Source organism: Babylonia areolata, chromosome 34, assembly GCF_041734735.1.
Source record: "Babylonia areolata isolate BAREFJ2019XMU chromosome 34, ASM4173473v1, whole genome shotgun sequence".
In the NCBI taxonomy this organism is placed as follows: domain Eukaryota; kingdom Metazoa; phylum Mollusca; class Gastropoda; order Neogastropoda; family Buccinidae; genus Babylonia; species Babylonia areolata.
In genome coordinates, this window is record NC_134909.1 from 1293520 (window position 1) to 1306278 (window position 12759).

Consider the following 12759-nt stretch of genomic DNA (forward strand, 5'->3'; position numbering starts at 1 on the left):
ACAAACATTGTATCATCATCAACAGTTAGCCTGACGATCAAATCAGCTGTCAGTTTCAGTGTCAGTTTCAGTAGCTCAAGGAGGCGTCACTGCGTTCGGACAAATCCATATACGCTACACCACATCTGCCAAGCAGATGCCTGACCAGCAGCCTAACCCAAAGCGCTTAGTCAGGCCTTGAGAAAAAACAACAACAAACAAACACCCCCCCCCCCCCAAAAAAAAAAAAAAAAAATCTGGCATATTCTGGCCCGGATAAAACCGGTTATTCAATGAGGTCAGCATTATTTAGTTCTCAGTCCTTGTTGCTCATAGCCCAGCCGACTGCACAGGGCCATATCACGACCGTCAAACCATACAAATGCTCAACCACGTCAACACAAAACTGTCACAACTACAAAAAAAAAACACACAAAAAAACATGAAGACAAACCCACAAAAAATAGACTAGGCCATGCTGAGGACGCCAGCCATTCTGCTTCATTTATCATCCCCAGATTACAAAAAAACATTAAAAAGGAAACGACAAAACTTCAACGCCAAACAAAAAATACACACAAAAGGCCATACAGGCAAATAACACTGCAGAATGGGCAGTTAGTGCCCATCCCAGTGTTTACAATTTCGCTTCCCAATCGCCAGAGCAAAACATATCAGATAGTACATCGCAGACTGTGGAAAAGAGAAAAAAAGTGTCAAGGCTTGCTTGGAAAAAAGAAAGGGGAATGGACTGGGAAGGCAGAAAAAGGAGACAACAGTGAGGATAGAAAAAAAAAGGCAGAAACAAAGACAGTGACAGAAAAGAGGAAATTTCTAGCACAGAATTTCCAGAGGGAGGGGGTGCTGTTTGTACTGAAAGACCTTCGGCATCCCCACGGGGGAATTAGGTCAGCATGTGGCCCAGATAAAACCATGCAATTAGGTCAGCATGTGGCCCAGATAAAGTCATGCAGTTAGGTCAGCATGTGGGCCAGATAAAACCATGCAATTAGGTCAGCATGTGGCCCAGATAAAGTCATGCAGTTAGGTCAGCATGTGGGCCAGATAAAGTCATGCAGTTAGGTCAGCATGTGGCCCAGATAAAGTCATGCAGTTAGGTCAGCATGTGGCCCAGATAAAGTCATGCAATTAGGTCAGCATGTGGCCCAGATAAAGTCATGCAGTTAGGTCAGCATGTGGCCCAGATAAAGTCATGCAGTTAGGTCAGCATGTGGCCCAGATAAAGTCATGCAGTTAGGTCAGCATGTGGCCCAGATAAAGTCATGCAGTTAGGTCAGCATGTGGCCCAGATAAAGTCATGCAATTAGGTCAGCACATCTTTGGGGACACAACTGGAGAGAGAGAAAGGGAGAGAGTGACAGAGAGATGAGGAGGAGGTGAGGAGGAAGAAGATGAATACGAAGGCAATTACAAAAAGTGTTTGAGTAATTCTGTCATAAAACAATTATTTTGGAAATACGTATGAAGCATAGCAAACACACACACACACACACACACACACACACACACACACAGAGATCCACACAAATGGAAAAACAAACACAATCCCACATAGAAGGAAATACACAGGTACTACTGTCAGCCAATCACACAGAATGACCCTCCCACAGGTACTGCTGTCAGCCAATCACACAGAATGACCCTCCCACAGGTACTACTGTCAGCCAATCACACAGAATGACCCTCCCACAGGTACTGCAGTCAGCCAATCACACACAATGACCCTCCCACAGGTACTGCAGTCAGCCAATCACACAGAATGACCCTCCCACAGGTACTGCTGTCAGCCAATCACACAGAATGACCCTCCCACAGGTACTGCTGTCAGCCAATCACACAGAATGACCCTCCCACAGGTACTGCTGTCAGCCAATCACACAGAATGACCCTCCCACAGGTACTGCTGTCAGCCAATCACACAGAATGACCCTCCCACAGGTACTCCTGTCAGCCAATCACATAGAATGACCCTCCCACAGGTACTCCTGTCAGCCAATCACACAGAATGACCCTCCCACAGGTACTCCTGTCAGCCAATCACACAGAATGACCCTCCCACAGGTACTGCTGTCAGCCAATCACACTGAATGACCCTCCCACAGGTACTGCTGTCAGCCAATCACACAGAATGACCCTCCCACAGGTACTGCTGTCAGCCAATCACATAGAATGACCCTCCCACAGGTACTGCTGTCAGCCAATCACACAGAATGACCCTCCCACAGGTACTCCTGTCAGCCAATCACATAGAATGACCCTCCCACAGGTACTCCTGTCAGCCAATCACACAGAATGACCCTCCCACAGGTACTCCTGTCAGCCAATCACACAGAATGACCCTCCCACAGGTACTGCTGTCAGCCAATCACATAGAATGACCCTCCCACAGGTACTGCTGTCAGCCAATCACACAGAATGACCCTCCCACAGGTACTGCTGTCAGCCAATCACACAGAATGATTCCTCCCACAGGTACTACTGTCAGCCAATCACACAGAATGACCCTCCCACAGGTACTACTGTCAGCCAATCACACAGAATAACCCTCCCACAGGTACTGCTGTCAGCCAATCACACAGAATGACCCTCCCACAGGTACTACTGTCAGCCAATCACATAGAATGACCCTCCCACAGGTACTGCTGTCAGCCAATCACATAGAATGACCCTCCCACAGGTACTGCTGTCAGCCAATCACACAGAATGACCCTCCCACAGGTACTGCTGTCAGCCAATCACACAGAATGACCCTCCCACAGGTACTGCTGTCAGCCAATCACACAGAATGACCCTCCCACAGGTACTGCTGTCAGCCAATCACATAGAATGACCTCCCACAGTGTACAGCTGTCAGCCATCACACAGAATGACCCTCCCACAGGTACTGCCTGTCAGCTATCACACAAGAATGACCCTCCCACAGGTACTGCTGTCAGCCGAATCAATAGAATGACCCTCCCACAAGGTACGCTGTCAGGCCCAATCCCCACGAATGCACCTCCACAGGTACTGCTGTCAGCCAATCACACAGAATGATTCTCCCAAAGGCACAGTATGTCCGCACAACATAAAATTTCTGTCAAAGAAATACTGTTGTTTTATGGTCAATATCGTTCTGCTGTACATATCTATAAACCTTTTACACAAATATTACGACAAGTAGCAAATTACGATACCATTACTGTACTGTGACAAGAATTTGTTGGTAATGTTACAACATGTGATGATGATGGTTAATGACTCTAACAAGGGTACAGAAATGGCAGTGCCATTGACTGTGATGATCTGATAAATAGATGCCAGAGAAATTTGTACAAAAACAGACTGGGAAGCAGCATGGGGTCACGTCCCTGATTGTCTTTGATGGATACAGTGACAATGTATCACGCTGGATAAACCCAGTGACAGTGTTCTATGTACTGAAGGATACAGTGACAATGTATCATGCTGGATAAACCCAGTGACAGTGTTCTATGTACTGAAGGATACAGTGACAATGTATCACGCTAGATAAACCCAGTGACAGTGTTCTATGTACTGAAAAAATACAGTGACAATGTATCACGCTGGATAAACCCAGTGACAGTGTTCTATGTACTGAAGGATACAGTGGCAATGTATCACGCTGGATAAACCCAGTGACAGTGTTCTATGTACTGAAAAATACAGTGACAATGTATCACGCTGGATAAACCCAGTGACAGTGTTCTATGTACTGAAGGATACAGTGGCAATGTATCACGCTGGATAAACCCAGTGACAAGTGTTCTATGTACTGAAGGATACAGTGACAATGTATCATGCTGGATAAACCCAGTGACAGTGTTCTATGTACTGAAGGATACAGTGGCAATGTATCACGCTGGATAAACCCAAGTGACAGTGTTCTATGTACTGAAAAATACAGTGACAATGTATCACGCGGGATAAACCCAGTGACAGTGTTCTATGTACTGAAAAAATACAGTGACAATGTATCACGCTGGATAAACCCAGTGACAGTGTTCTATGTACTGAAAAATACAGTGACAATGTATCATGCTAGATAAACCCAGTGACAGTGTTCTATGTACTGAAAATACAGTGACAATGTATCACACTGGATAAACCCAGTGACAAGTGTTCTATGTTCTGAAAAATACAGTGACAATGTATCACATGGGATAAACCAAGTGACAGTGTTCTATGTACTGAAAAATACAGTGACAATGTATCACATGGGATAAACCCAGTGACAGTGTTCTATGTACTGAAAAATACAGTGACAATGTATCACATGGGATAAACCCAGTGACAGTGTTCTATGTACTGAAGGATACAGTGACAATGTATCACACTGGATAAACCATGTGACTGTTCTATGTACTGAAGGATACAGTGGCAATGTATCACGCTGGATAAACCCAAGTGACAGTGTTCTATGTACTGAAAAATACAGTGACAATGTATCACGCTAGATAAACCCAGTGACAGTGTTCTATGTACTGAAGGATACAGTGACAATGTATCACGCTAGATAAACCCAGTGACAGTGTTCTATGTACTGAAGGATACAGTGACAATGTATCACATGGGATAAAGCAAGTGACAGTGTTCTATGTACTGAAAAATACAGTGACAATGTATCACATGGGATAAACCCAGTGACAGTGTTCTATGTACTGAAAATACAGTGACAATGCATCACGCTGGATAAACCCAGTGACAGTGTTCTATGTTCTGAAGGATACAGTGACAATGTATCACGCTGGATGAACCCAGTGACAGTGTTCTATGTACTGATAAATACAGTGACAATGTATCACGCTGGATAAACCCAGTGACGGTGTTCTATGTACTGAAAAATACAGTGACAATGTATCACATGGGATAAACCCAGTGACAGTGTTCTATGTACTGAAGGATACAGTGACAATGTATCACGCTGGATAAACCCAAGTGACAGTGTTCTATGTACTGAAAAATACAGTGACAATGTATCACGCGGGATAAACCCAGTGACAGTGTTCAATGTACTGAAAAATACAGTGACAATGTATCACATGGGATAAACCCAGTGACAGTGTTCTATGTACTGAAGGATACAGTGACAATGTATCACATGGATAAACCCAGTGACAGTGTTCTATGTACTGAAGGATACAGTGACAATGTATCACGCTGGACAAACCCAGTGACAGTGTTCTATGTACTGAAAAATACAGTGACAATGTATCATGCTAGATAAACCCAGTGACAGTGTTCTATGTACTGAAAAATAAAGTGACAATGTATCACACTGGATAAACCCAGTGACAAGTGTTCTATGTACTGAAGGATACAGTGACAATGTATCAAGCTGGATGAACCCAGTGACAGTGTTCTATGTACTGAAAAATACAGTGACAATGTATCACGCTGGATAAACCCAGTGACAGTGTTCTATGTACTGAAAAATACAGTGACAATGTATCATGCTGGATAAACCCAGTGACAGTGATCTATGTACTGAAGAATACAGTGACAATGTATCATGCTGGATAAACCCAGTGACAGTGTTCTATGTACTGAAAAATACAGTGACAATGTATCACATGGGATAAACCCAGTGACAGTGTTCTATGTACTGAAGGATACAGTGACAATGTATCACGCTGGATAAACCCAAGTGACAGTGTTCTATGTACTGAAAAATACAGTGACAATGTATCACGCGGGATAAACCCAGTGACAGTGTTCAATGTACTGAAAAATACAGTGACAATGTATCACGCTGGATAAACCCAGTGACAGTGTTCTATGTACTGAAAAATACAGTGACAATGTATCATGCTAGATAAACCCAGTGACAGTGTTCAATGTACTGAAAAATAAAGTGACAATGTATCACACTGGATAAACCCAGTGACAAGTGTTCTATGTACTGAAGGATACAGTGACAATGTTTCAAGCTGGATGAACCCAGTGACAGTGTTCTATGTACTGAAAAATACAGTGACAATGTATCACGATGGATAAACCCAGTGACAGTGTTCTATGTACTGAAAAATACAGTGACAATGTATCATGCTGGATAAACCCAGTGACAGTGATCTATGTACTGAAGAATACAGTGACAATGTATCATGCTGGATAAACCCAGTGACAGTGTTCTATGTACTGAAGGATACAGTGACAATGTGTCATGCTGGATAAAACCAGTGACAGTGTTCTATGTACTGAAGGATACAGTGACAATGTATCACGCTGGATAAACCCAGTGACAGTGTTCTATGTACTGAAAAATACAGTGACAATGTATCATGCTGGATAAACCCAGTGACAGTGTTCTATGTACTGAAGGATACAGTGACAATGTATCACGCTGGATAAACCCAGTGACAGTGATCTATGTACTGAAGAATACAGTGACAATGTATCATGCTGGATAAACCCAGTGACAGTGTTCTATGTACTGAAGGATACAGTGACAATGTATCACGCTGGATAAACCCAGTGACAGTGTTCTATGTACTGAAGGATACAGTGGCAATGTATCACGCTGGATAAACCCAAGTGACAGTGTTCTATGTACTGAAAAATACAGTGACAATGTATCACGCGGGATAAACCCAGTGACAGTGTTCTATGTACTGAAAAATACAGTGACAATGTATCACGCTGGATAAACCCAGTGACAGTGTTCTATGTACTGAAAAATACAGTGACAATGTATCATGCTAGATAAACCCAGTGACAGTGTTCTATGTACTGAAAAATACAGTGACAATGTATCACGCGGGATAAACCCAGTGACAAGTGTTCTATGTACTGAAGGATACAGTGACAATGTATCAAGCTGGATGAACCCAGTGACAGTGTTCTATGTACTGAAAAATACAGTGACAATGTATCACGCTGGATAAACCCAGTGACAGTGTTCTATGTACTGAAAAATACAGTGACAATGTATCATGCTGGATAAACCCAGTGACAGTGATCTATGTACTGAAGAATACAGTGACAATGTATCACGCTGGATAAACCCAGTGACAGTGTTCTATGTTCTGAAGGATACAGTGACAATGTATCACGCGGGATAAACCAAGTGACAGTGTTCTATGTACTGAAAAATACAGTGACAATGTATCATGCTGGATAAACCCAGTGACAGTGTTCTATGTACTGAAGGATACAGTGACAATGTATCACACTGGATAAACCCAGTGACAAGTGTTCTATGTACTGAAGGATACAGTGACAATGTATCAAGCTGGATGAACCCAGTGACAGTGTTCTATGTACTGAAAAATACAGTGACAATGTATCACGCTGGATAAACCCAGTGACAGTGTTCTATGTACTGAAGGATACAGTGACAATGTATCACGCTGGATAAACCCAGTGACAGTGTTCTATGTACTGAAGGATACAGTGACAATGTATCACGCTGGATAAACCCAGTGACAGTGTTCTATGTACTGAAAAATACAGTGACAATGTATCACGCTGGATAAACCCAGTGACAGTGTTCTATGTTCTGAAGGATACAGTGACAATGTATCACATGGGATAAACCCAGTGACAGTGTTCTATGTACTGAAAAATACAGTGACAATGTATCACACGGGATAAACCCAGTGACAGTGTTCTATGTACTGAAGGATACAGTGACAATGTATCACGCTAGATAAAACCAGTGCCAGTGTTCTATGTACTGAAAAATACAGTGACAATGTATCACATGGGATAAACCCAGTGACAGTGTTCTATGTACTGAAAAATACAGTGACAATGTATCACGCTGGATAAACCATGTGACAGTGTTCTATGTACTGATAAATACAGTGACAATGTATCACGCTGGATAAACCAAGTGACAGTGTTCTATGTACTGATAAATACAGTGACAATGTATCACATGGGATAAACCCAGTGACAGTGTTCTATGTACTGAAAAATACAGTGACAATGTATCACGCTGGATAAACCCAGTGACAGTGTTCTATGTACTGAAGGATACAGTGACAATGTATCACGCTGGATAAACCCAGTGACAGTGTTCTATGTACTGAAAGATACAGTGACAATGTATCACGCTGGATAAACCCAGTGACAGTGTTCTATGTACTGAAGGATACAGTGACAATGTATCACGCTGGATAAACCCAGTGACAGTGTTCTATGTACTGAAGGATACAGTGACAATGTATCACACTGGATAAACCCAGTGACAGTGTTCTATGTACTGAAAAATACAGTGACAATGTATCACGCTGGATAAACCCAGTGACAGTGTTCTATGTACTGAAAAATACAGTGACAATGTATCACGCTGGATAAACCCAGTGACAGTGTTCTATGTACTGAAGGATACAGTGACAATGTATCACGCTGGATAAACCCAGTGACAGTGTTCTATGTACTGAAGGATACAGTGACAATGTATCACGCTGGATAAACCCAGTGACAGTGTTCTATGTACTGAAGGATACAGTGACAATGTATCATGCTGGATAAACCCAGTGACAGTGTTCTATGTACTGAAAAATACAGTGACAATGCATCACGCGGGATAAACCCAGTGACAGTGTTCTATGTACTGAAAAATACAGTGACAATGTATCATGCTGGATAAACCCAGTGACCGTGTTCTATGTACTGAAATACAGTGACAATGTATCATGCTGGATAAACCAAGTGACAGTGTTCTATGTACTGAAGGATACAGTGACAATGTATCACGCGGGATAAACCCAGTGACAGTGTTCTATGTACTGAAGGATACAGTGACAATGTATCAAGCTGGATGAACCCAGTGACAGTGTTCTATGTACTGAAAAATACAGTGACAATGTATCACGCTGGATAAACCCAGTGACGGTGTTCTATGTACTGAAAAATACAGTGACAATGTATCACGCTGGATAAACCATGTGACAGTGTTCTATGTACTGAAAAATACAGTGACAATGCATCATCTGGATAAACCCAGTGACAGTGATTCATGTAGAAACAACAGTGACATGATCACGGGATAAACCAGTGACAGTGTCATTAGAAAAAACACAGTGCACAATGACACGACGGATAAACCAGTGACAGTGTTCTATGTAAAAGACACAGTGCACAATGACACAGGTAATGACAGTGTTATGATGAAGAACAGTGACAATGACACAGTTAAATGACAGTGATACGAAAAAACAGTGACACTGATCAGCATGGGATAAACCCAGTGACATGTTGTATGTATGAAAAAACACAGTGACACATGATCATGCTGGATAACCCATGACAGTTTAGATACGAATACAGTGACATGTATATAACGTGGATAAAACCAATACAGTGTCAATGTACTGAAGAACGTGCATGAACACAAACACAGTGTCACATGACATGAGTACAGTGACGTAGAAACAAACCAGTGACACTGCACATCAGTTGAATGACGTGATAGAAAACAAACAGTGCACACAGACATCAGTATATGACAGTGATAGAAAACAACACAGTGCACACTGACATCAGTTGATGACGGTGATAGAAAACAACACAGTGCACACTGACATCGGTCAATGACGGTGATAGAAAACAACACAGTGCACACTGACATCAGTTGATGACAGTGATAGAAAACAACACAGTGCACACTGACATCAGTTGATGACAGTGATAGAAAACAACACAGTGCACACTGACATCAGTTGATGACAGTGATAGAAAACAACACAGTGCACACTGACATCAGTTGATGACAGTGATAGAAAACAACACAGTGCACACTGACATCAGTTGATGACGGTGATAGAAAACAACACAGTGCACACTGACATCAGTTGATGACAGTGATAGAAAACAACACAGTGCACACTGACATCAGTTGATGACAGTGATAGAAAACAACACAGTGCACACTGACATCAGTTGATGACAGTGATAGAAAACAACACAGTGCACACTGACATCAGTTGATGACAGTGATAGAAAACAACACAGTGCACACTGACATCAGTTGATGACAGTGATAGAAAACAACACAGTGCACACTGACATCAGTTGATGACAGTGATAGAAAACAACACAGTGCACACTGACATCAGTTGATGACAGTGATAGAAAACAACACAGTGCACACTGACATCGGTCAATGACGGTGATAGAAAACAACACAGTGCACACTGACATCAGTTGATGACAGTGATAGAAAACAACACAGTGCACACTGACATCAGTTGATGACGGTGATAGAAAACAACACAGTGCACACTGACATCGGTCAATGACGGTGATAGAAAACAAGACAGTGCACACTGACATCGGTCAATGACGGTGATAGAAAACAACACAGTGCACACTGACATCAGTTGATGACAGTGATAGAAAACAACACAGTGCACACTGACATCAGTTGATGACGGTGACAGAAAACAACACAGTGCACACTGACATCGGTCAATGACAGTGACAGAAAACAACACAGTGCACACTGACATCGGTCAATGACAGTGACAGAAAACAACACAGTGCACACTGACATCGGTCAATGACGGTGATAGAAAACAACACAGTGCACACTGACATCAGTTGATGACAGTGATAGAAAACAACACAGTGCACACTGACATCAGTTGATGACAGTGATAGAAAACAACACAGTGCACACTGACATCAGTTGATGACAGTGATAGAAAACAACACAGTGCACACTGACATCGGTCAATGACAGTGATAGAAAACAACACAGTGGTCACTGACATCAGTTGATGACAGTGATAGAAAACAACACAGTGCACACTGACATCGGTCAATGACGGTGATAGAAAACAACACAGTGCACACTGACATCAGTCGATGACGGTGATAGAAAACAACACAGTGCACACTGACATCAGTTGATGACAGTGATAGAAAACAACACAGTGGTCACTGACATCAGTTGATGACAGTGATAGAAAACAACACAGTGCACACTGACATCAGTTGATGACAGTGATAGAAAACAACACAGTGCACACTGACATCAGTTGATGACAGTGATAGAAAACAACACAGTGCACACTGACATCAGTTGATGACAGTGATAGAAAACAACACAGTGGTCACTGACATCAGCACACTGACATCAGTTGATGACAATGTTAGACATCAAACTGTCACAATAAACTGTAACATCAGACATCAAACTGTCACCACTTAAGACATAAAACTGTCACATCAGATATCAAATGCAACTTTAAACTGTCACATCAGACATCAAACTGTCACATCAAACTGTAACATCAGACATCAAACTGTCACCACTTAAGACATCAAACTGTCACATCAGATATCAAACTGTCACATCAAACTGTCACATCAGACATCAAACTATCATATCAGACATCAAACTGTCACATCAGACATCAAACTGTCATATCAGACATCAAACTGTCACATCAGACATCAAACTGTCACATCAAACTGTCACATCAAACTGTCATATCAGACATCAAACTGTCACATCAGACATCAAACTGTCACATCAGACTGTCATATCAGACATCAAACTGTCACATCAGACATCAAACTGTCACATCAGACTGTCATATCAGACATCAAACTGTCACATCAGACATCAAACTGTCACATCAAACTGTCACGTCAGACATCAAACTGTCACATCAGACATCAAACTATCACATCAAACTGTCACATCAGACATCAAATGCTCTCTAAGGCTGGTGTAAAGTTGTTCATTAAACTCCAAGCGTGAGCACAGCTTTATAAAGAGCAAAGCCGTTCGTTGGAATTCCTTGGCTGACGACTGTACGGTATACAAGGCTGGTGTGAAGCAGGTTGTTCCAAGTTCCAAGCAGTAAATACTGTTCCGCAAGGTGTAAATCCAGGTCGTTAAACTTCCACGAACAAAATACTGAACAACCGAAGCTGTCGCTATGTTAACAGTGCTGTTAGTCATAGTTTCGTGAGGCACAGTCTGGTTGTAATTAAAAAAAACAACAACAACAGGAAATAGGTTTCATCAGAAAAGAAAAACAGTCAATAATTCATGTATTTTGACAATGTAATATGGAGCTGGATATTTGGAGTGTCTTGGAAAATATAAATAGCTCACACATATAATAATGCACATGTCAATGTGGAAACAGCAATGGAAACTGCACTTTGTGGCGACACACAAAAAATGGTGAATCAGCCAAGAGACTTGACTTCACTGCAGGACTCACCACATTTTGTTTATACAGATGAAAAGTAAACTAATCACAACCATGCCTCAGTATGGATTTAGAACTACTACATTTGAGATAGATAACAGAAAAGCATGTGTCAGTTGTCAGTATGGAGCATGTGTCAGTTGTCATTATGAAGCATGTGTCAGTTGTCAATATGAGCATGTGTCAGTTGTCAATATGGAGCATGTGTCAGTTGTCAGTATGGAGCATGTGTCAGTTGTCATTATGAAGCATGTGTCAGTTGTCAGTATGGAGCATGTGTCTGTTCAACACCAGATGATGATCATGTCTGTTCAACACCAGATGATCATGTCTCATCAACACCAGATGATGATCATGTCTGTTCAACATCAGACGGATGATCCAGGAATCACAGCTAACCCAATGGGACAGACAACAATTTCTTCACACATTTCTTGTTGACAACAAAACTGATCGTCATATTCACGGACAACAATTTCTTCACACATTTCTTGTTGACGACAACACTTTCTTCACACATTTCTTGTTGACGACAACACTGATCGTCATGTTCACAGACAACAATTTCTTCACACATTTCTTG